Source organism: Anopheles ziemanni, chromosome 3 (genome assembly GCF_943734765.1).
Source record: "Anopheles ziemanni chromosome 3, idAnoZiCoDA_A2_x.2, whole genome shotgun sequence".
In the NCBI taxonomy this organism is placed as follows: Eukaryota; Metazoa; Arthropoda; class Insecta; order Diptera; family Culicidae; genus Anopheles; species Anopheles ziemanni.
The window spans coordinates 27,816,082-27,836,713 of record NC_080706.1 but is presented as its reverse complement, the minus strand read 5'-3'; the positions used below and the strand labels follow the sequence as shown (position 1 = coordinate 27,836,713).

Genomic DNA, 20,632 nt, shown 5'->3' with positions numbered 1-20,632 from the left:
ATGTTAATGTTTTCAAATTTCTTATGAACATACTGGTTTCTGTAGGAGGTTTAATAGCAACCTACAATGGCATGCAATTGAATTTCACATCTGCACTTATAGCATCATTACTATTTTCAGATGATTGCTATACATGCGGTGCAATGATAACCAGATTGTGATTGAGCAATTTTTAAGGCGTCCAAATTATTCCACATAATTCGTTGTATACATTTTCCATCGACCAGACAGAGTTTACTCACATCGTTTTAGTATGTCTTGCTGTGTTCTCTCGAAGATAAATCTAATTACAAGAATGTTAAAAGACATTCAACTAGGCGTTTTATGCCTACGTATTGAAATGCTATTTTTCGACCGAATCTTTCCATTTCCACCTACATTAGTTTGTAAACAGAAATTTATTTTAAGGATTCATTGCAATGTAACGTCATCTGTTTGAAATTAATTGTACGAATGGAGGCGCATTATGCTTCACTTTAAACGGAAATAAACTATACGCCTGTCAAAGTGTCTAGTATCAGACGCTGCAGTAATTAACGTTATCGAAAATAGCGAGAAATTGTATATACCATTGATATATGTCGAATGTGTCGAAATCAAAATGAGCAACATGTTTCTTTCTCTCGTGGAACAATCGAGTGTTGCGTCAAAGGGATTGTGTTTCCAGCGGCCACGACGGCCAGTCGGGTCGAACAAAATGGCGGCCGCCGGCGGTGGGTAATGTATTCGCACTAACCTGTTCCGTTACTTCCAAACCATAGAGCGACCAGATCGTCGCTCGGCGACGGATGATAATTACCATACAAATATGGGCTCGGGTAATCAAAGAGAAGTCGCTTGGAGGGTGATTCGCCTGGAAGGAAAACAGAAACAGAGATGGATGGATGAGGCAGGTGAGTTGCTATCCCCCGCCGGAAGGAAGGAGAAACGGGACGAGAAAAGGCACTAAAAGCGTTACTTTCTTGGTGGTTCGATGTTAACGCGGCTGAGGCGGGCAGAATGTTTTTACAACATTTTTATTATTTTGATTTTAAGCTATCGTGTGGCAAACGATCGTGAGATACCAAACCAAGATGGGGTCATGAAGCAAAGGACAACGAAACGGACGAAACAATCACCAGCAAAACGTTTGATGGAAGTACGATTTCTTCGTTTGGTTTTCTTCCTTTGCGGTGTTTTTTTGTTTGGGAAATCATCTCGCAGTCACAAACAACACCCTATGGCCAGATACAACTCGTACCCAAATGATCACCGTCGGCCATTTTGGAAGTGTTGTTTCGCACGAGAGACATGAAAGCCGAGGGGGGAAAGAATTCTCGTCAAACTACAACGGCGCGGGTTCATTAACGGTCGTATCCGGGTCCTCTTGGGAAGCCAATGGCCTCGCATCCTGCATGCTCATGCGGCAAGTTCCCGAATTTGGTTCGAATGGACGGGACAACTTTGCCGAACCTCCATTAGAATCCCCGAGGAAGAGAAACTTCACGGGCCCTCCGCGTGCTCCGCAGAGAATGAGTTGAGGGACCTTGGAAATGATTTTGAAGGAATACTTGTCTCTTCCAAAAACGGATTCAAGTCCGCCAGTCACGGGCGTGGGTTTTTCATAGCGTTTCCAGCTTTCCGAAGAATTGGAGGCCTATACCAAAACACTCTTTATTTTCTTCTGGTCGATCCGGCAGGGGTTCCTTATTTGGGGAACCGGCCTAGAAGTTATGGGCTAGACCGAATCTATTTGGATCTATTGTGTGAGAAGTTTGTGCGTTTAGTGTCCTAAGAGGATCGCCAACATCTAGTCGGATGAAGGAAGAATTTTCTGTTCCTGAGTTGATTGCGCATGCTGTCGGGCGTTACTTGTCTTCTTGTGTCGATGCTTTCGAAGTCTCGCATGTGAGCTTCATTAGGAGGATAATTCTAGCTAATGGGTTTCGTTTAGATTCGTGTTTAAACTTGCTGATCGTATAATGGTCGTGGAATACGTTAAACGGTTATAGACCTCTGATATTAATGTCAACATTCATCTTTTTGATAACTGTTTGAATTGGTTTTAGGTACTGGTTCATAATGGAACATCAGAGTTTTAACAAATCATTAGAACACTTTGTTTTGATGTGGTTTAAATGTAAAGAAGCATTAGGGTAAGTGCTCCTATAGTAGTGCTTGTACCAGTAGTGGATGTAGTCGAATAAATTGCTAACTCTACGACGAAATAAATACTATGGAGAAACTTGTTCTTCTATGAAATGTTCTTTGATCTTCTGTGGAGTGTTTAAAAGATAAACCTTTCCATTCCGTTATATATTAAGGCTCCAAAATTAATATTTTTCAAACTAACTAAGGTTGTACTAATATGCTGGATTTCTTAAGAATTCATCAGGTATGTCATGATTTCCTTAAGGCTATAAATCACTGCCAAATGCATTGGTCTATGACCCAGACAATGCATTGGCTTATGAGTATTTTGGCCATTCTGTTTGAAATATGCTTCAAAAATAAGTCACAGTCAAAATATATTCAGTCATTTCCAAGTACTTCCACCACTATAGGAACACGATACCACAACTATAGGAACGATGCCACCATTATAGGAGCAACCAACTCGGCAGAAATATACGCTTTTTTTGTTTATTTTTAATGGTTTACGGTGAAAATAGTTGTTTTTCAGAGGAAAAGTCGTGTTTTGATCATAATTGATACAATTATGTTGAATATTGTATGTTTAACACTTATAAATTAGTTACATTACTAAGTGCACCACTATTGGTACCGTTACTCTAATGTGCCTTATTCTCATCATTCGGTAAGTCTAAGAATATTGAAATTGGGAATTTTTACGCCAAAAACTAAATAAATAAATGATCTTCAACAACGTAGTTTGAGTGTCAATTCATCGGTGTGTAATTGAATCATTAAAATGATATATCACGAAGCTAAGGCTTTAATAAACCCTTGCTTCATATGTTGGACAGTGAAGCTTTGTTTCTTTGTAATTGAGAAACAATTCTATATCTGCTCCTCTGTTGCGAAAAACCAAAATATTACTTTCACTGCCCCAACAATTATCGTTCATCCAAAGCAACAAGCTGCACTCGCGAAAGCACTTAAGGGTGTCAAAAGTCTTACCTGTTGGCCCGCGTCTTCGCTCCTCGAGGAGACGAACACGGGTTATCTTATTTTCAATGGTCTCAAATGGTTTGAGCCCTCCCCGAGGTGATCGCATCCGACCCCAAGGTCGACCCGGCCCCGGCTGGCAGCCGATAATTCGCAATAAATAAATTAAAACACACTTAAGCAATCGGCGAGTCCTTCGCGGTTGATTATCCTAATTAATACACTTGTTCGCCGTATTAATTTATTAGTGCCATCACGCTGATTGCCGTCAGCTTAATGGTGCCTGTTTTTTGGTTTATTTTTTTTTGTTGGTCTGCCCTTCCACTGTATGTCACCCCATCCCGTCCCGACACGCCGAACGGTATGATGGAAATCCTCATTGCCATTATCAGCGCACTCGGGGACGCCACGCGTCGTCAGACGTCGCGGGCAGGCCAGGTCATCGTCGCCAGGCGTGGTTTGACACCCGTGCCGAGAATCGACACGACACGAGGGGATAAGAAAACGCCAATCCCCCGCATCCCCGCACCAGTTCGCCCAATCACTTGCCCGATGCCCTGCGCCCACGGGCCAAGCATTCGATTCCATTTCCTGCGCCAAACTCGCTCGTTCGCTCGCTGATCGAATTTCATTTCAAATCTTCATTTACTTATGTCGCGCGGCCATTGCGATCCCCGCGTTCCCCGTTCGCTCGGCCATTATCGTGAACGCGTCCGCGCATCATCAAGTTGTCGTCGTCGTCGTCGTCGTCGTCGTTGTCGACGATGTTCTTGAGTCGCTGCTGGACGAACGGTGGAGATCATGCTGAACCTTAAGTGGTGCAGTGGCGTTCCGATACGCTCGGACAGCGAAAGAAAAGGAAAAACCCGAATCTCAACGCAAGCCCCAGACGACAGGCAATCAAAATCGGTGCATAAACCTCACCCCGTCCCTCATTTCCCGTGTGGGTTTGCGTCTGGTCTCCTCCAGACCATGCCACAGACGAGGGAAAACTCGCCATTGCAAGCTCGGTCGGCCATGGACGTTCGTTACGCGGCCAGGATCGATCAGGACTGTGATCGTGTGCCGGGCAAAATAAAAGAACCTCTTCTGGACGCAATCCGGCCAGCGAGGCACACTCGGACAGTAGGTTTGCAAACCTGAGTCGCGCTAGCATTGGAAGGGATGTGGGAGTCGGGAAGTCGACGCATAAGAGGAGGGGAGGAGGAAAGTGTGCGTTGCCGCCGGCGGCACGCCACGTTATTTGTATTTAAAATTTATTAACATTTATTTGTCACTTTTCTTGTCGTCGCGCGAGTCAATGCCGTTGTCGTGTGTTGTCGCCAATAATTTAAAATCACGGCTCCGCGCGTCCCGCGATCGCCCTTCGCCTCAGGTTCGTTTTTGCCCCTCTTGGCCCTACCCGTCTCGGCACGCAAAAGGGAACGCTTTCGGCTGAACGTGCGACGACGAAACATGCAGTTCCACCTTTGGGTCCGCGTGTCGATGCGTCCTCCGACGGTCGAACCATGTTCGCTTCCGTTGGTTGGCTTCTGTGCGTGTGCGCTGAGGAGTGCAGCCACATTGTTGATTCGCACGAGCCCAAGAAGAGAGAGGAGGTAGGAAAAGGGAATCTCGCGTCTCGCGGGCGACACAATCTGCACCCCGGCGTAATTCTTCATTCCACCGAGATATATTTTAGCGTTCTTGGGAGGCACTGAAACTCCCATTAAAATTAAATTAAAAAGAAAACTTCAAATTAATGGGTTGTATTTATTGTTTCTGAACGCACAATAAATTAATTTTGTTTTCCGCTCGATTTTATTGCCACCTTTTTAAATAAAGGAATATTTCCGAACCCTCATATGGCTAGTCTTATTGCAACGGAAAGTGAAGCATAACAGTTTCAACCTTCGCACAAGATTGCAACTGCTTGAACTATTTCTTGCATTTGCTCTTCCAACCCTACAACATTTTAAACCATTCCCTCGAAATTGATGATTCACATTAAAACAAAATCATTATTAATGACGGTGCGGTGCAGCGAAAATCTGTCCCTCGCTCCGGGGCCGCACGGACCCAAACCCATCGCCGCCAAATGGACCCCGCCACCCGATTGGGTGTGATTAATGGAGCGTTATTCGCATCGGCTCATCTCATTCTCCGCTGCATTGTTCGCGGCCTCAGCGCTCAGGGCTATTTTTGCTGCTTATTAGCACCCGCAGCGTCCCACTTGGAGTGCGGCACCGTCTTCCGGTGTTGCGACATCTTGTGCTTGGGGTTTCGGGTGAAGAATTTGGCCTCCGAACGTCGTGCTCCCTCGGCTCGGGCGTGCGGGGTAGCGTCCATTTATTCTTTACAGCCATTTTAAAACTGCTGCTGTTTTTACGAGACCGATTGACAAACAAGGAAGACAGTTTAACGTGCGTGAAAATAAATTAGCGACCCCTGTGTCCGTTCGGTGAAATGCTACGACAAAACCCGTCGCTACGAAGTTGGCGCAAGAAGAATGCATTTTACGCTTCCCCCGTACCCGTGGACCGGGCTTCTATTGGGATGGTGATGGTTAACTGAACGAGGATGAAATAAAAATTAACTTTACTCTCCCCGATGCAACGGCTTGCATGTAGTCGAGGGACCATCGCATGTTTCTGTGGATTTTTATATGGTCGTCACTCTTGATTTCATAGTAATTTTTGTAGACGACACGTTTCCGTCTCGAAAAACTCCCTCGTACACTCCTTCGGTCATGTATAATTGATGACCTTGGTACCGGAACGAACGAACGAAACAAAAATGGCCCAACGAGCGTTTTGGGATGAGTTTCATCCAAGTCTTGCTGTAAAAGGTAAGCGATGTGGAAATATACATGATCAAGGATGTACCAAAATATTTACCACAAATATTCGCTACGAATTGGAATTAAATTTTGATTTGGTGACCGTTTTTAAGTCTCTAAACATAGGTTTTTGGAACACTACTACTTTCTCAAAAAGGTATAAGACTTTCTTTAGTTCAAATTTTTAAGTATACAGTTAAATGTGGCTTTCCGTTTGTACAAAATGGCAAGTGTTTAAGAAGCAAATTGAACATAAAACCAGTGAAAAATGGTTCGTAGCATAAAATGTTGTAATTCTGTCAAAAAAAAAAAAAAAACCCGTGTACCACATTGCCCCAACACCCCAAAGGACGCCAGTCGCGATTGCGTCAGCGAAAAAGGATCGGCTCCGGGCTGCGGGTCCAGCCGAGAGCCTCGAAAGTTATCGGACATCGGATCCTACATGTACGGCGAACCGGGTGACGCGGCCAGCCAATGGCGGCCAATAAATCAAAAGCCATCTATGAGCAAACACCACCGGTCGGTGCCGGCCGATACCGCTGCCGTATCGGAATGTCTCGCACCGGACGGGCGCTCGGAAAAACTCGAGCACGAGCTCGACGACCGCGTGGCGTGTGTGTAGGCCAGCGCCGAGGCACGTTGGCTTTAACGCGACCGTCTCCTTGCGGTTGCTAATAAATAATAAAAATCGAACGTCACCCGGGCGGATGGAGACACACAAACACACGCGGATTTATATTGCGATATCGGGTGGGTTTTTCGAGTGGACACCTTGTATCGTGCTCGAGCTCGGGGCAAGTGGCTGGCCAGGCTAGGAAAAGTGGAAAGCAGCCCGAATAAAAGGATTGAGGAAAAAATTGCTAAGAAACGCACGACTACGGTGTAACAGGGGGGAGGGAAGCGAGGACGCAAATAAGCCGAGAAGCGGAGAAATAAAACATTCAACGCGACATGCAATCAGCGCCGGGGATGCCAACGCATTCAACAGGTGACGAGTGTCTGGCATGGCGTCTCCTGGCACCGTGGCGTCCCCCGGAATCTCGTGCCTCCGGTGGCTCAGCGCAGGTTACTTTACGTCCAGCGCGTAGCCCCCGGGACCAACTGAGCATGCTCGGGGGGCGGGGGAGGGACCTCTTGAGACGGGCGTGAGTCGAAAAACATTGAAATTACATTAAACTGTATAGACAAAGTCGTGGGCAGCGGTAATGCAATTCTTCAACCTCGGTGTCAAAAAGGGTGCCAGCGTCAGCGCCAGCGAAATCGGGTGGATTTAAGCTCCACTTCTATGCTGCAGTGGTCAAGGTTCCGTTTGCTTAGATAATGCTGCAGAGTCTCGGGCTATCCACGCCAGAGAATCGGAGACGAAAGTCCCATCTCTTGCGAACGGATCGATCAAAGTGGGATATCTTCTAATGGACCTAGTCAATGGATTCCGTTGGTGCGTGTGACCACGGACGACAGGAGCACGCAGGGTTAGGAATGCCTAGCATCGCTACCGAAACAGCAGCCACTTCTGTCTCAATCGTAAGGATGGCGTGTGTGAGAAATTGGCTAATTGAAATAAGCCGTTCCCGTAATTAGTTTTCTACTCATGCGATGGCGTAACACAATTCAATCAAAATGTATCAATTAGACGCTCCCGCACGCGAGATCGATCTATTGGTAAGAGTTGTGAAATGTGATTTGAAACTTGGTGTACTTTCCAAAGACGTCATGAAAATGGTTACTATCACCTTTACTACCCTCCTTCCGCTCGATCGCATTCTTGCGAAACGAACCAACCCAGAGGTGGCGAAAAACCAACGACTTTCGCAACTAAAACAACTCTCATTACAGCTGCTGCCGATGATTTGCCCGCAAGACAGCTGACGGTTTGCAGCGGCCACCTTGGCCCGGGTGGTGGTGTCAGACCCCGTGTTTGCTGTCGCGTCGTATCATCATCGTCGTCACGATCACTGATCCAGTTTCGGACTGGCCGCACGTTGACTGTCGGCGGCGAATCGGTGAAAAATTGCACTCCACATCGGTCGAATCGTTCGGTAACTCGTGGCAAAACGGCCGGACCGGTGGTGTCCGAGCCGCGCAAGGCGACGGGCTTTAATTAAACGATAACGCTAATGGACTTAATGATAAAAGTGTCTAGTTTTATTAATAAATTTAGCACAAATTGACATGACGAAACTGTGGCTATGGGAAGCGGACGGACGGGAGACGACCGGGAATGGCTGTTGCTCGCGTGCGGAAACGGATTTTCTACAAGCGGTCGGCGAGCGGAACTCTGAACCATTGCGGACCTTGATTGACCGTGGTGTGCACACATGCGGTGGATTGGGTCCTTCGCCTGCCTGCAAGGAGGCAGACGCCAGAGAGACATGCAACATTGGCAACTCTGTCCAACTGGATGGGAAGATTTCGCCCGAAAACAACTCTCGTCTCATGTGCCAACGAGAAAGGGTTGTTCCGTTTAGGCAAACACGCGATCTCCAATGGAATTAAACTGTGTGAGTCCGTGGTAGTCAAAAAGTTTTTTATGGAGCAGTTCAAGTCCATTGAACGGATCTTTTGGGAAATATTCATGACTCAATTAAAAGTTCCACGATATTTTTCCAAACAAAATTGGACGATAATAACGCACGTTATTTTGTAATAGCTCATCAACTGTTGTCTCTAAAGCAACTGGTATTGAAATAGCTCATGGACAGTTGCCTCTAATTCATCTCGTTTTGTCTCTAACTCATCTGGGCATACAAAGCATACAAAAATGATAATGTTTATTGTTCTTGGAGTTCTACAACGTATCATAACCACAATTACTTTGTTTATTCCACAGTTTTCGGCTTGAGACAAACCCAGAAGCGTTAGAGACAAAGTCAGATGAGTTAGAGACAAAATGAGATGAGTTAGAGGCAACAGTCGATGAGCTATTTCAATACCACATGCTTTAGAGACAACAGTTGATGAGCTATTTCAATCATCGGTGGGTTAGAGCTGAACATAGGTGGCAAACTCTGTAATTGTGTTTCATAAATGTTAAATTTGAACTCTTTACATTAATTTGACGTTGATTCAAGCGTCAAGTTTAAACCGTTTAAAAGTGCTGTTAGATCTATCGCAGTGTTAACCTGCTTGTGATCATCTGGCCATACACTATTTCAAAGGTTTCTACTAGCTTACAAGCAGGCAAATTAAGCTTATAGCATCAAACATTTTTTTGACCCATGGGTATTCCCGAAGTTTTTCCTATACGTACTTCAACACAACATCATTTAACAGCCAAAATCCTGTCTATTACATTTAATGGCACTCTACTATTATGGTCTATTACACAAACTACTACTACCGACACTAGTTTTTAATAGCACCACTTTGGGAACAAACCGAAGGAAAAAGTCTATCTTAGTGTCGGGCAGAACTTACCCTGCAGTTGGTTTGCTGCCGACGAAAACTCGGCTGCCTTCTGGAGATTCACCTTCGGGCGTGATTTAGCATTAAACAGTGAGGACGTGCTGGTGGACGGGGACGGAACGATTTGCTGGGAAAAGGATGCGGAGGAGGACGTGCTAGTGCTAGTGGGTGTGCTGGTGGTGGTAGTGGTGGTGTTGGTGGTGGATGTGGGAGATGCCGTAGTTGTGCTCGCCACTGTCGTGCCCCCGTTGGACGTCGACACCGACGTAGAGTTCTCGAGCAGTAGCTGCTGCACTTGCAGGATGTCGACGTACTCGTCCAGGCTGGAAGTGACCGGATGATTCAGCGACCGCCCGCTCACCGATGCGTTCACGCTGGACACTGTGGGGACGGAGGAAAGGGACAGGTGGTTGTAGCGCTGGGGAAACCTTTAGCTCGGATTCGAACTTACAGCCCGAGCCGAAGCTGTTGAGTCCCGGATAGCTTCCACCGGACGAGCCGTTGCTAAGACCGGGGAAACCGCCGTGGGCAAAGCCGGCCGATGTTGCCGGTGACAACGCTCGATGGTGCTGATGGAGCTGTTGCTCCACGAGCTGCTGCTGTTGCTGCTGGTGTTGAAGGTGTTGTTGCTCCTGCTGATGAAGCAAATGGCTGTGGAAGGCAGCCTGAAGGCCCGTATGCTCGGATGGCCTGTCTACGAGCGCCGTCGAGCCGGCGAGTGTTCCGTTCCCCGGCGGGTGATCGCCAAGCGGCGACTCGACCACCGTCCCCGACGAAAGCTGTCCCGACGGCGATGGATGGGACGACGGCTGGACGCTGTGGTGATGCGGATGGCCGTGCAGGACGTGCCCGTGGTGGTGCAGCAGGTTGTTGAGCGTATTCGAAGCACTGGCACTACCGTAGATGGGCTCACTTTCTCGACGCATAGCTAACATTTTCCCTGCCGTGGACGCAAACACACGCACGGCACAGCGAAAGGCACGAAGGGCGGACGGAGGTAGACGGAGGGAAAAACGAAAACGATAACGAAACGAAACGGAAATAAAATACGGCAAATGATAAACACTCCATAGCACGTTGGATTAACGCGGACACTACACCACAGATGAACCGCGGAACGGAAAACAAAACAAACGACTCGGAACACAATTCTTCACGGGTACACTGATTTTCCCTAGCCCGATTTAATTCTCTTCCTTACGTGGCACGCGAAGCACCTCACTCAAACTATTCTTCTGGAACTAGGCCCACACGGAAACACACACTGGAGACTTTTTCTACGAGGTTTCTAAATGTCAAACACTTCCGTTCCACCGCTTGCTAGATCATAAGCGTGCACTTGTTTCTTCACCCACAATATAAAGGACCATTTTTCCCTATTACTTGCTGAGCGGTATTAACTTTTATTTCCCACACACTTGCTTTTCCCTGGAACACGCACTGTCGAAAAGTTCGACGTTCTTAAAACTTTTGGTGCAAAACCTGTCAAGCACACTCAACTAGCTATTCTGGAGAATGACACAATGACACTTGGCATTTGCAGATCGACGAAACATTGCACACCTTTCCTTGAGGTAATCGTACACCTGAGCGTGGTTGCGTGTGATCTTTAAGTATAAACACTTGGCGACACTGTTTTTAAAGATAAGTTACTAATCTGAAACGAAAACAATGTACAAAAATGTATAAGTAAATTAATGCACTCAAACAAATAAACAAACAAATTTGTTTGACTATGAAATTCCCAGCAAAAAAACAAATCAAAACATCTTGTTTCGGATGAAAAACCTTAGGGGTTTTTTGGGGACAAACTGGTTGGAAATGCCGACGGTAAAAGTTACTCACGCAATTCTGCGGTCATTTACTGCGAGGAATTTTAGCGAGAAGATAAGGTAGGTATACACTCCACTTCAATATGCCTAAAACCACTGACTCTATGAGTTGACCACCCTGAAGAGCTTCATATGATGGATTTATATTTCGATTCGGGAAGCTACAATTAAGTGTTCGTTCGTGTAACGTGTCGTGGCGAAGAATCTTCACAAACTGCCCGCCGTCGTTCGTCGTTTTCGGGAAGTGGACGCTGCGAGGGAAACACAAAAATTCACCCCGACTCGCGAAGGGTGAAATAAAACGGCGGAAAATGTAAAGTGTGGAGATGGAAAACCCGCGGCGGAGCTGATTGAAGATGTTCGCACTTTCGCACAGGTTGGGTTCGTTCCGAGCGATCGCCGGTCCGCACGGCCGGGGTTTCGAGGACGCTCAGGTGTTTCAAATCGGATCGTTTCGCAAACTGAACCGCCGTGTCGCAAATACACCCGATGGAAGTGTGTGGCAACTTCCCGGACACGTTCGACGCCCAGCGCGAAAGCAGCTGCGCACCGTTTGCGCATCGACGTCGCGAGACAGAACCAGGGGAAGCGAGGCCAAGGGAGGGAAACAGAGACGGAACGAAAGGCAAACAAAAATTGAAGAAAAATAAAAAAATCGGGTACACTTTAATCCACCAGCGGAATCGCCATCCCGAACGGTGACGAATTTTCCTGCCACCCCATCGCAACCGCGGCCCCCTTTTGGACGCGTCTGGGGGAGGGAAACGGAAATGAAGTGGTGAGTTCACGTGCGATCCGCTAGATTGCGTTAGTGGAGGGTGGACGTGAGGTTAGTATCTTACTTGGGACAAGCGAAGATTGTTGACTCTGTGCGGGGGTGAGGATCGTGCCAACTAACCACACGAAGAAATGTGCCGAAGCGAACGTCCATACATTTGCCGAAATGTCATACAGAGTGGAGCCGTTTGTGTGTGAGAGGAAACGAGACCAACCCCCATCTCAGCGCCAAAAGAAATGGCAGATCAGGTCGAAGAAAAAAAAAACTACACTCTCCAAGCGTACGCACACACGTTGAAACGGTCAAAACCAACCTGCATGATCGTGGTCGTTACCAACATCTGCAAACCTTACCCGGGACACTATTCTTGCCTACTAAATTAGTGACGTTTCGAAAAGTAAACGAAGCGTCTCCACCACAAATGAAAAAACGGCACAAACTCCTTGGCACATGCTAGTGATGATGATGATTATTAGTCAGCGTGCTTAAAATGAACACTTATGTGATGCGAACACCCTGCCGAATGTGTTTGTGTGTTTCTGATCTAGAATTGCGTCACTAAAATGCTTCCGTTCTACTCAGTGCCGCGAGCTGTTGGTATTCAAGTTCACAAACAAATACTAAGTAGCAGTGTCTCCAATGATCCTCACTATTCACGTAAGTAAACCTTAGTCACTTGGTTTATCAAAGTAGATTCCCCGCGACCGATCACTACATAATAAGAATAACATGTTTGTTTTCTCTCTGTAGAACCTACTAAGAAGTGTCTTGTTTAACGATTAAATATCATAAACAATAAACTGAAATTGAAATACAATCTGTTCAGGCTATATTAAAAATGATTTCATCGGAATCGGAAAACCGATTTTCATCAGTTACAGTTCATGTGTAAACATTATCCAAATCAATGGATCTCTCTCTTCTTCTCTTAAAGTCTTAAAGTTTACTTTTTTAAACACAATTTTTCCACAATAGAAGATATTATATTTAAAACAATCACATAACAAACACTTGGGTTTTAATGATCTTCAGCTTGAAAACTAGACCAGCACTTCGTTTAATTTCGTAATATTCGTTGAACACAGCTGACTTACCGGTTTACTATCGACTACGAAAACACGTCGGAACTACACAAGTCTCCTCGCTAACGTCGACGCGCGTCCTGCCGGCCGGAAGGCAATCGCACGTTTGATGAATGAAGCGGAGACCGCATTTCATTGATGCGACGGAATCCTCCCGTATCAGCAGATCGTGCGTTATCGAAGTGCCATGCGTCCGGCGTAACGCTTCGAATGGGAGAAAATCGATCACTTGCGCTCGACTGTGTGTGCGGCGATAAGAAACGAACGAGATGCTGCTCGCTGAGCTGAGAAGCAAGAGTGAGCAGGTGGGTGGCTGAGCGAGCAGGTTCGTTTTCGAACGGCGAGCGAGAAAAGGGCGACTCGTGGAAAGCAACAGGTGTTTGAGGCTGCTAAGAGAAGATGGCGGGTAGTTGGAAAGGGTAGTTCATTAGACAAGGCGGAATATAAAGGGAAAGCCATAAACAACGCTCTTTCGAACGACGCTTGCACATGCTTTATCGTCCCATTGTAAGGCGGTTGGATGCGAGCAAATTTCCTTCCGACGGCTCTCTTCTCACGACTCTCGAGTGAAAGTGCAAGCGGAAAAGCGGCCGACGAGGTGAGATGATTTTCGCATGCAAAGCGAGAAAAAAGTTTTCCAACTATTTGTTTGCAAACACGAAGGCGTATAGTTACGGCGTTACCCGTTCGATACACGGCCATTGTCCATACAGCCAAGGCGAATGGCTCGAGGCTTCGAACGAACGCTGCGACGCTGTGAGCGGCGAGTGAGAAGCGACCGAAGTGAGGCCTCATTAGGCGGACTCGAGAGCCTATTATGTTCACGTAACGCGAGGCTCCTGGAGGCGCCTGGTGGCTCGTAGAACTAGCTTGTCGAACAAATTCGGGGAACTCGGGTCGCATGCACGCCGCTTCGCTTCTGTCCCTCCGGGGTTCATAAATCCTATTCCACTCCCGAATGAATGGAAAACGTGTAGGCCGTAAAGATTCTTGTCAATATTAAGCATTACTGAGATGTCAGTTTACTTTCGAGCTCGCTCTTTTTTTTTCTTAGCTCCTTCCGGGCATTATTACGATGTAAAGTAATTCAATATGGGTTGTATGTAGTATTTCTACCCACGTCCAATTTTCCCGCATTAATCTCAACCTTCGGGCTACACACATTTTACAAAAAGAATCCGTGTGTTGCGATTTTGTTTCAAACAGTCACGTTAGAAAAATGATTTCATGAAAAGTAATACAGAAAAGTTAAAGTCAGTTCTTTGGATGGTTTTCGAATAGAATTCTTTTTTAAATAAACTTTAAACTTGGTTTAGCAGTTTTGGTATGGTTTTTGAATAAACTTCTTTTCGGTGTAAATGTATTAAAATAAAATATATAGATGCATTTTTTTCTCTTCACGTTTTTCGTCATAATTAAAATAGTTTAACCATGTTTACTCACCATATTCGAATGATGCACCTTTTCACACCTAATCAGCACTAGTTTTCACCCTTTTGTTAGTAAATTTAGGTTCTCAATCACATGCTCACTAGCAGCACTATACAAACTAACACCAAAATTGTATTTCGGCGCCAGAAAAGCAATCTCCCAACTTTCGTTCCGCACACTTTCCGAACGCGTGTGTTATCAAGGCACAAACGCACGGGCCGATGTCGCTCCGGTGTCGAGTGGTTGTACGAAAAAACTGTGAATGAAGCAGCGTGCCGTTCGACCGGTGGAAAAACGTGTACTGCTAGCGTACCGGGTGGGTGGGCTTGCGGGACAAGTGTGACAGGAGAACGCACGCGGTCGAGAGTGAAGGAGAAAGAGATACTGCTCGAGCGTAAAGGAAAAATGATGCGTACGTGTTTGTGTGTGTGCACGGATTTTATACGAACCGGGAAGCGACCAGGATCCGGAACGAGTGAGCGTCGAATGGAAGCTACTACCGCCACGGTTCGCCAAGATGCCGGCAAGCGCGAAGGGAGTGCGAGAACGAGCGAGATGGAACGCGCAGGGTGAAGAAAGAGATGAAAGTACGCTGAGAAAGATACAAATGGGGTCGGGTGGAGAGCACAAGATGAGGGGGGAAGGAAAAAAGGATGCGTGGGCGACCCCATAAAAACGGGACGGTAAGCCTACGCCTCGGCAAACACCTCCTCTCGGGCCAAACCGGAGCTGGTGAGCTGCGTGAGCCGGTGAGCGTGAACCGGGTCTCGCTCGAGCTCATCGGCGTGAGCGGAAAGGTGCGAATGGAAAAGGTTGCTGGCAAAAATAAAAGGCTAAAAAACATTAAACCCAAGCTAAGGCAACGAAAGCGTCCAATATAAAACTTGTAAAGAACGAGCGACAAAAGATCGGCACGGCGCGCTTCAGGTTGCCGTTCCAGTGCGTGGGTGTCTGACGGGGTTCGGTGGGTGTCCGGGGGTCCCGCTTTCAGTGGGACGATATTAGGTGGGCCGTCGGAAACGGCCGCTCGTACTGCCGGGGCGGGTACACCGGCTTCCCACACGCCAGCGACCCGAGAGCGAGGGGTGAAACATGAGGCCTACGCGGCGTGCAAAGCCGTCGCTTTTCACAGTGCGTTCGCAAGAAGTGGCCCGAAAAGTACGATCCGTTTTCCTTTTTCGGCTGCGAGATGAACGAAATGGGTGCAATGAAATGGTTGATCCGAAAAGTAAATCATTTTCCTACCCTGGCGCTGGTAGGCAGTTGAAAGGTGTGTGCCCAACGGGAGGAAGGTAAACAGGTAGGAAAGCAACTTTTGTGTGCGAAAAATTTCCAACAGGATTTGTTTAAAAAAATTAAAAATTCATTTCAAATTGGCTTGCGATACACAGGGTTTCCCAATTCTCGAAATTCTGTATCGAAACACATCATTTTGCCATATTCACACTGTCCCATTGTTGGCATACGTACATAAAGCATAACACATGTTTTCACGCATCCTTATCGCCCCATCGCGGCTGCATCGATAGGCGATTGTTGAAGTTTTCATTCCATTTTCTTTTTCATATCTCTCCTGCCACGTTCATTTGAGCCCCTTTGAATGTACCCGTACCTGTTGAAGGGTGGGCGATTTTTTCGGGGCGCAGAAGGCGCGTGGGCTTGTTTGCCTTTTTTCCCCTTTTCTTTCTTTCACCCACTTTTGTAGCTCGTGCCCCGCACGCGTGTGTGATGTGTGTTTTATTGCGTGTGGCGTGGGAGGAACCGTTTCGAAACGGTTGATCATGTTTGTCGAGATTCACCGACGCCATCGATGCAGTTTTGCTGCAGTTTACGCGAAACCGTGGCTTCCCTGCCATGTGGGCGAATGGGAAGGATGTGTGATCGGTGCAAAGTTTGGGGAATGAAAGAATTATGGCATTAGCACCTTAATTAAACCCGGAGCCTCGTTTCGGGAGCTTTTAAGCTCTCGTGCAACCCACTCGAGCGCATGTTGAAAGGAGTTTGGTGAGATTTACCAACCCGAAAGAAAATAAAAATATTATTCACACCACCATCAGCTGTTAGAATTTAAATGATGTTAAACGTTAACTTCCATTGGTGACTTTTAGCTCCTATCATACAGAGAGCTGAAGGAAGAAACATAGAACATTTTCAAACAGCCTAATGGATAGTCCAGTTCCGGTTCGGCGTACGCCATTTCCCCGTCGGAACGGGGGAATTCCGATCGACCTTGGCTTACCCGATGGTCCGCCAACATACACACCGGTTGGTGCGCGTAGGTTTAATACTGTCGGTGTACCGACGCTAAGTAGGCTTGCTAGATCAGCAGGCTGGTACGGAGATGTTTGCGTGGTTGCTTATTGTGCTAAGAGGTTCGAGAGAACCGTTGCGGGGAGGAAACACTGGTCCACTACTTTACGACAGCCGAGAAACTTCAGTCTGCATCTTTTTTTAGCTTGGCTGATATCGATATTTTGTATCTCCTACTCTACAAGCGGGATTACGCCTCGGGAAGGGTTAAAGGGTAGGACGTTGAAAATTGAAATAAAATCCTAAAGAAAACTATCCCAAAATGCTTCTGGAAACATCATTAAAGTGTATCAATTCTTCTCACATTCATCTTCTTAGCAATATTTATATAGAAAACAGATCAGTTCATGTTCAGCACTAGTACATATTTAAATGATGAATTTTCCTGATTTTTTTTTTTAAATTGCAATTTTCCTGTTCCTTGTATTACCAGCATTTTAATATACACGACCGGTTATTTGTTGAATTGATTTCCTATATTCACAGATGCCGACGGTGTCCGGGCGGAGGGATATTTACGTCTAATAAGTTATTTGTGCTCTTTGGAAAATTGTTTGTCGTTGCCTTTGGAGAATACCTGTGTGCCATGGGAAAAATGTCTTAAGATGCTATATTTCCTATCTTTTAAATAAAATATTTTGATATAGTAGGGATTTAGAGGCACCTTTAAGAAGCTTTACAATAAGTGCTCCTTATCTATCAACTGTTGAAACATTCACAACCGATCTGTTGATTCGATGCAATACTTTAGGGATGAAAGCTTGAAATAAAAATGTAACCACACCGTTGATAAGTTGTTTCACTCGGAGAACGGTTTATCACTACGTCATGAATTCGTGTGGAAGAAAACAGTCACACAACTACTTCCAAGGAAATCCTCTTGAACTAATCACGCTTACTTCTTCAACGTAACGATATGCGACAACCGTTTGCCAGTGGAAGATGCAGCAATTGGATGTGCCTTACCCGGTTATGTCAGATTGCGCGGAGATGGAAGAAGAACGAGAAATAATCGCGTTGCATCGAAGCCACTCGGCAGAATGCGCACCGACCGGATGTGCGACTATGATTAACTGCCTGCTCCGGCCAACAACCACTCCATGTATCCTATGACTGACTCGGCTGTCGTTGTTACTTCGGTGCGCACCTCATGTTCCGGACGGACCGGGGCGTTCCGTGCACTGACAGAATACCGGCAACCTCTGTCGACGGTAACTGGTGAGCGACGCCGGCCATTCTGTCATCAATTGCCCGGGGTGGCCGCTCGATGATGCCGTAGCAACCGGACTTGCAAATAGTGCTCGCCGTCTACGATTGGTTCATCGTTCACGAAACAAACGCAACCACCTGCCGGGCGACGGGGCGTATGAAATTCTCCGCGGAATCACTGATTGGACAGCACGGAGCACCCGGATAGACTCATTCTAACACAGCGACGCCGAAAATGGCATGTAAACAAAGTGCTCTGTCGCGCAAAAAACAACTCTCTCCCGAACACTGAGGCCACATCCGCACGTTTAGCCGGCCGGCGTTTATTTTTTTCACTGATTTGATATCGCGGCAGAGCGTGTCGCCAACAGCGCCACATTCTAGAGGGTCGCCGTCACTTATCACTAGCAGGCGGGTCTCGCCTTAGCGGCCACTAACTGACGGCCTGCCGAGATGAAGTACGCTCGCCAAAAAAGATAGCGTGCCCTCCGCATTCAGCCATCAGCTGACCTAGCGGGAGTTGGAATTGGAACTAAAACCCTACACTATGGCACACACTTGCACACACATGGACACGCACTAGGGCACACCACTCCACTACACCGATAGTACAGGACGCACGGAACTCGACCGGACCCATCATGAGCGAGCGCGCGAGCACGTGTTTGCCTGTCCGTAGTTGACCGGCGTTTACTGGCCTCAATGCGAGCGTCCGACGAAAGTCACGGAAGACGGCATATACCCCCGGATGAATTTCGGCTTAGCCTAACGCCGGGGGCCGCCAACCCACCCAACGGACGGACGCACCAAATTTGATCGCGCCAGCAAGGCGGAGGCTGGAGACACTCTCTCACCCCGTACCGGACTCCACAGTTTTCGATGTTGTACGTGCGGCCTACACTCCGTGCGCCTACCGGCCCCGGTTGACACTGCGGACACGGCGGTCACCACTACCAAACGCACCGGCCCACTGGCCGACACTTGCGAGCGCCCCGTAGGAAGACGTCTGCCCGGGTGGCATTCCGTCCCGCGAATTCGCCTTGCGCTTAGGGTTGGTGGGTGTAAATTGTTCTGATAACGGAGACCGCGCGAGGCCGTCGGGAGTTACTTTGCGCCATGATGCGGTTCAGTGCGGTTCTGGTATTAGTGGTAGATGCTTTGTGTGTCTGTACTATAGATGTTGGAGCTCATTAAACAGATATAATTGATGTGACTCTAGGAATTAGATTGTCGACTAATAAGTGTTTTGGTGTGAATATCGATATTTACAGTTCTATTTTTCGACATTCGATATTTCCAGTTCAACATGGTTTTATGCCAAATAGATCTATCAAAACCAACTTAATCTGCTTCCTGAACTATTGTTATACGTCTCTCGACAACGCCGGCCAGGTCGACGCTATTTATACGGACTTCCACGCTGCCTTCGACTCCGTCAACCATGCCCTGCTGCTAGCTAAACTGACAAGGTACGGTGTTCATGGTGGCATTGTCCAGTGGATTCAAAGTTTCTTGACTGGAAGACGCATTCAAGTAACCATTGGTTCGAGCTTTGGTGCTCCATTCTGCAATGCTTCTGGAGTTCCGCAAGGTAGTGTCCTCGGACCACTGCTTTTTGTGATTTTTATGTCGTGCTACACTTGACTAAGGTCGCCAAGCTCCTGTATGCTGATAATTTAAAAATGTTTGTCGCTGTTAAAGATGTCTCCGATTGTTATCATCTTCAAGACTGCCTCACTTGTTTCAGCGCGTGGTGTTCTGCTAATGGGTTGCGAATTAATATTAAGAAGTGTTCTGTAAGAAGTCTCCTATAAATTTTAATAATATGCTGAAGGCTTCTCGATCCTACGTTTGGAGGTTGTCAGGGACCTAGGTGTTCTGCAAGACAGTAAATTGACGCTCTCTGACCGTTTCAACTCTACAATTGCTCAAGCTCTACGTCAATTAGGTTTTATTTTTAGTGTTTCTAAGAGCTTTAAGTCCGCGTTTACGTTAAAATCCCTGTATTGTTCGTTGGTAATAGCGATTCTAGAGTTTGCGTGTACTGTCCGGTCACCAGTTCAAATCACGAGGATTAATAGATTGGTAAATGTTCAGAAGAGAGCCACACGTGTCTTGTTTTATCGTTTACCATGGTCTAATCGTATGCCCCGTCTTTCTTATAGAACACGCTTTTTATTGTTTGGTCTCGATTCTCTCGAAAGTAGGAGGAAAGTTTCTCAATGTCTTTTTGTTTGTTATTTTCCAATGCTTAATGTGAATAGTTAGGAATAAGTGTTATGTAGGCCAGCTTGCCAGATAACCTTTTTTTAAATAATAATAAATAATAAATAATAAACAATTATTTCATATGTTCACTACGCGATATCTGTTTTCATAAACCAAACCCATTAACAACAGCAGGTTCTTTTGTCGCTATGTCTCCACTAATCGCATCTAAAAATACTGCAGTTTTCTCCAGACAAAAGACTGCTTCAACCGATCCGTGGCAAGGAAAATCATCTTCCGGTGCGAAAAGGCGCGTGGTTTCACACACGATTTCCTTCGCGCTTTTCCATGCGCTTTGCGTGTGATACTAGGGCACGTTCATTTCCACAACTTTCACGCGTTTTCGCACGGCTCCGGCTCAGCATATACCGCAGACGGCGTGACTTCGGTT

At 46.7% G+C, this 20,632-nt stretch overlaps 1 protein-coding gene across 1 annotated transcript in view; it reads right to left on the bottom strand.

The window, feature by feature from the left end:
* The window catches only part of LOC131286406 (protein grainyhead), a 68,804-nt gene extending 59,148 nt beyond the window's left edge, over positions 1 to 9,656 (bottom strand). The window contains exons 1-2 of the mRNA XM_058315353.1: positions 9,344 to 9,656; positions 737 to 853 (exon numbers count right to left, since the gene is read on the bottom strand). The gene's annotated coding sequence lies outside the window, so the exon portion shown is untranslated. The remainder of the gene's footprint in view (positions 1 to 736; positions 854 to 9,343) is intronic.
* Between the last annotated feature and the right edge of the window lie 10,976 nt (positions 9,657 to 20,632).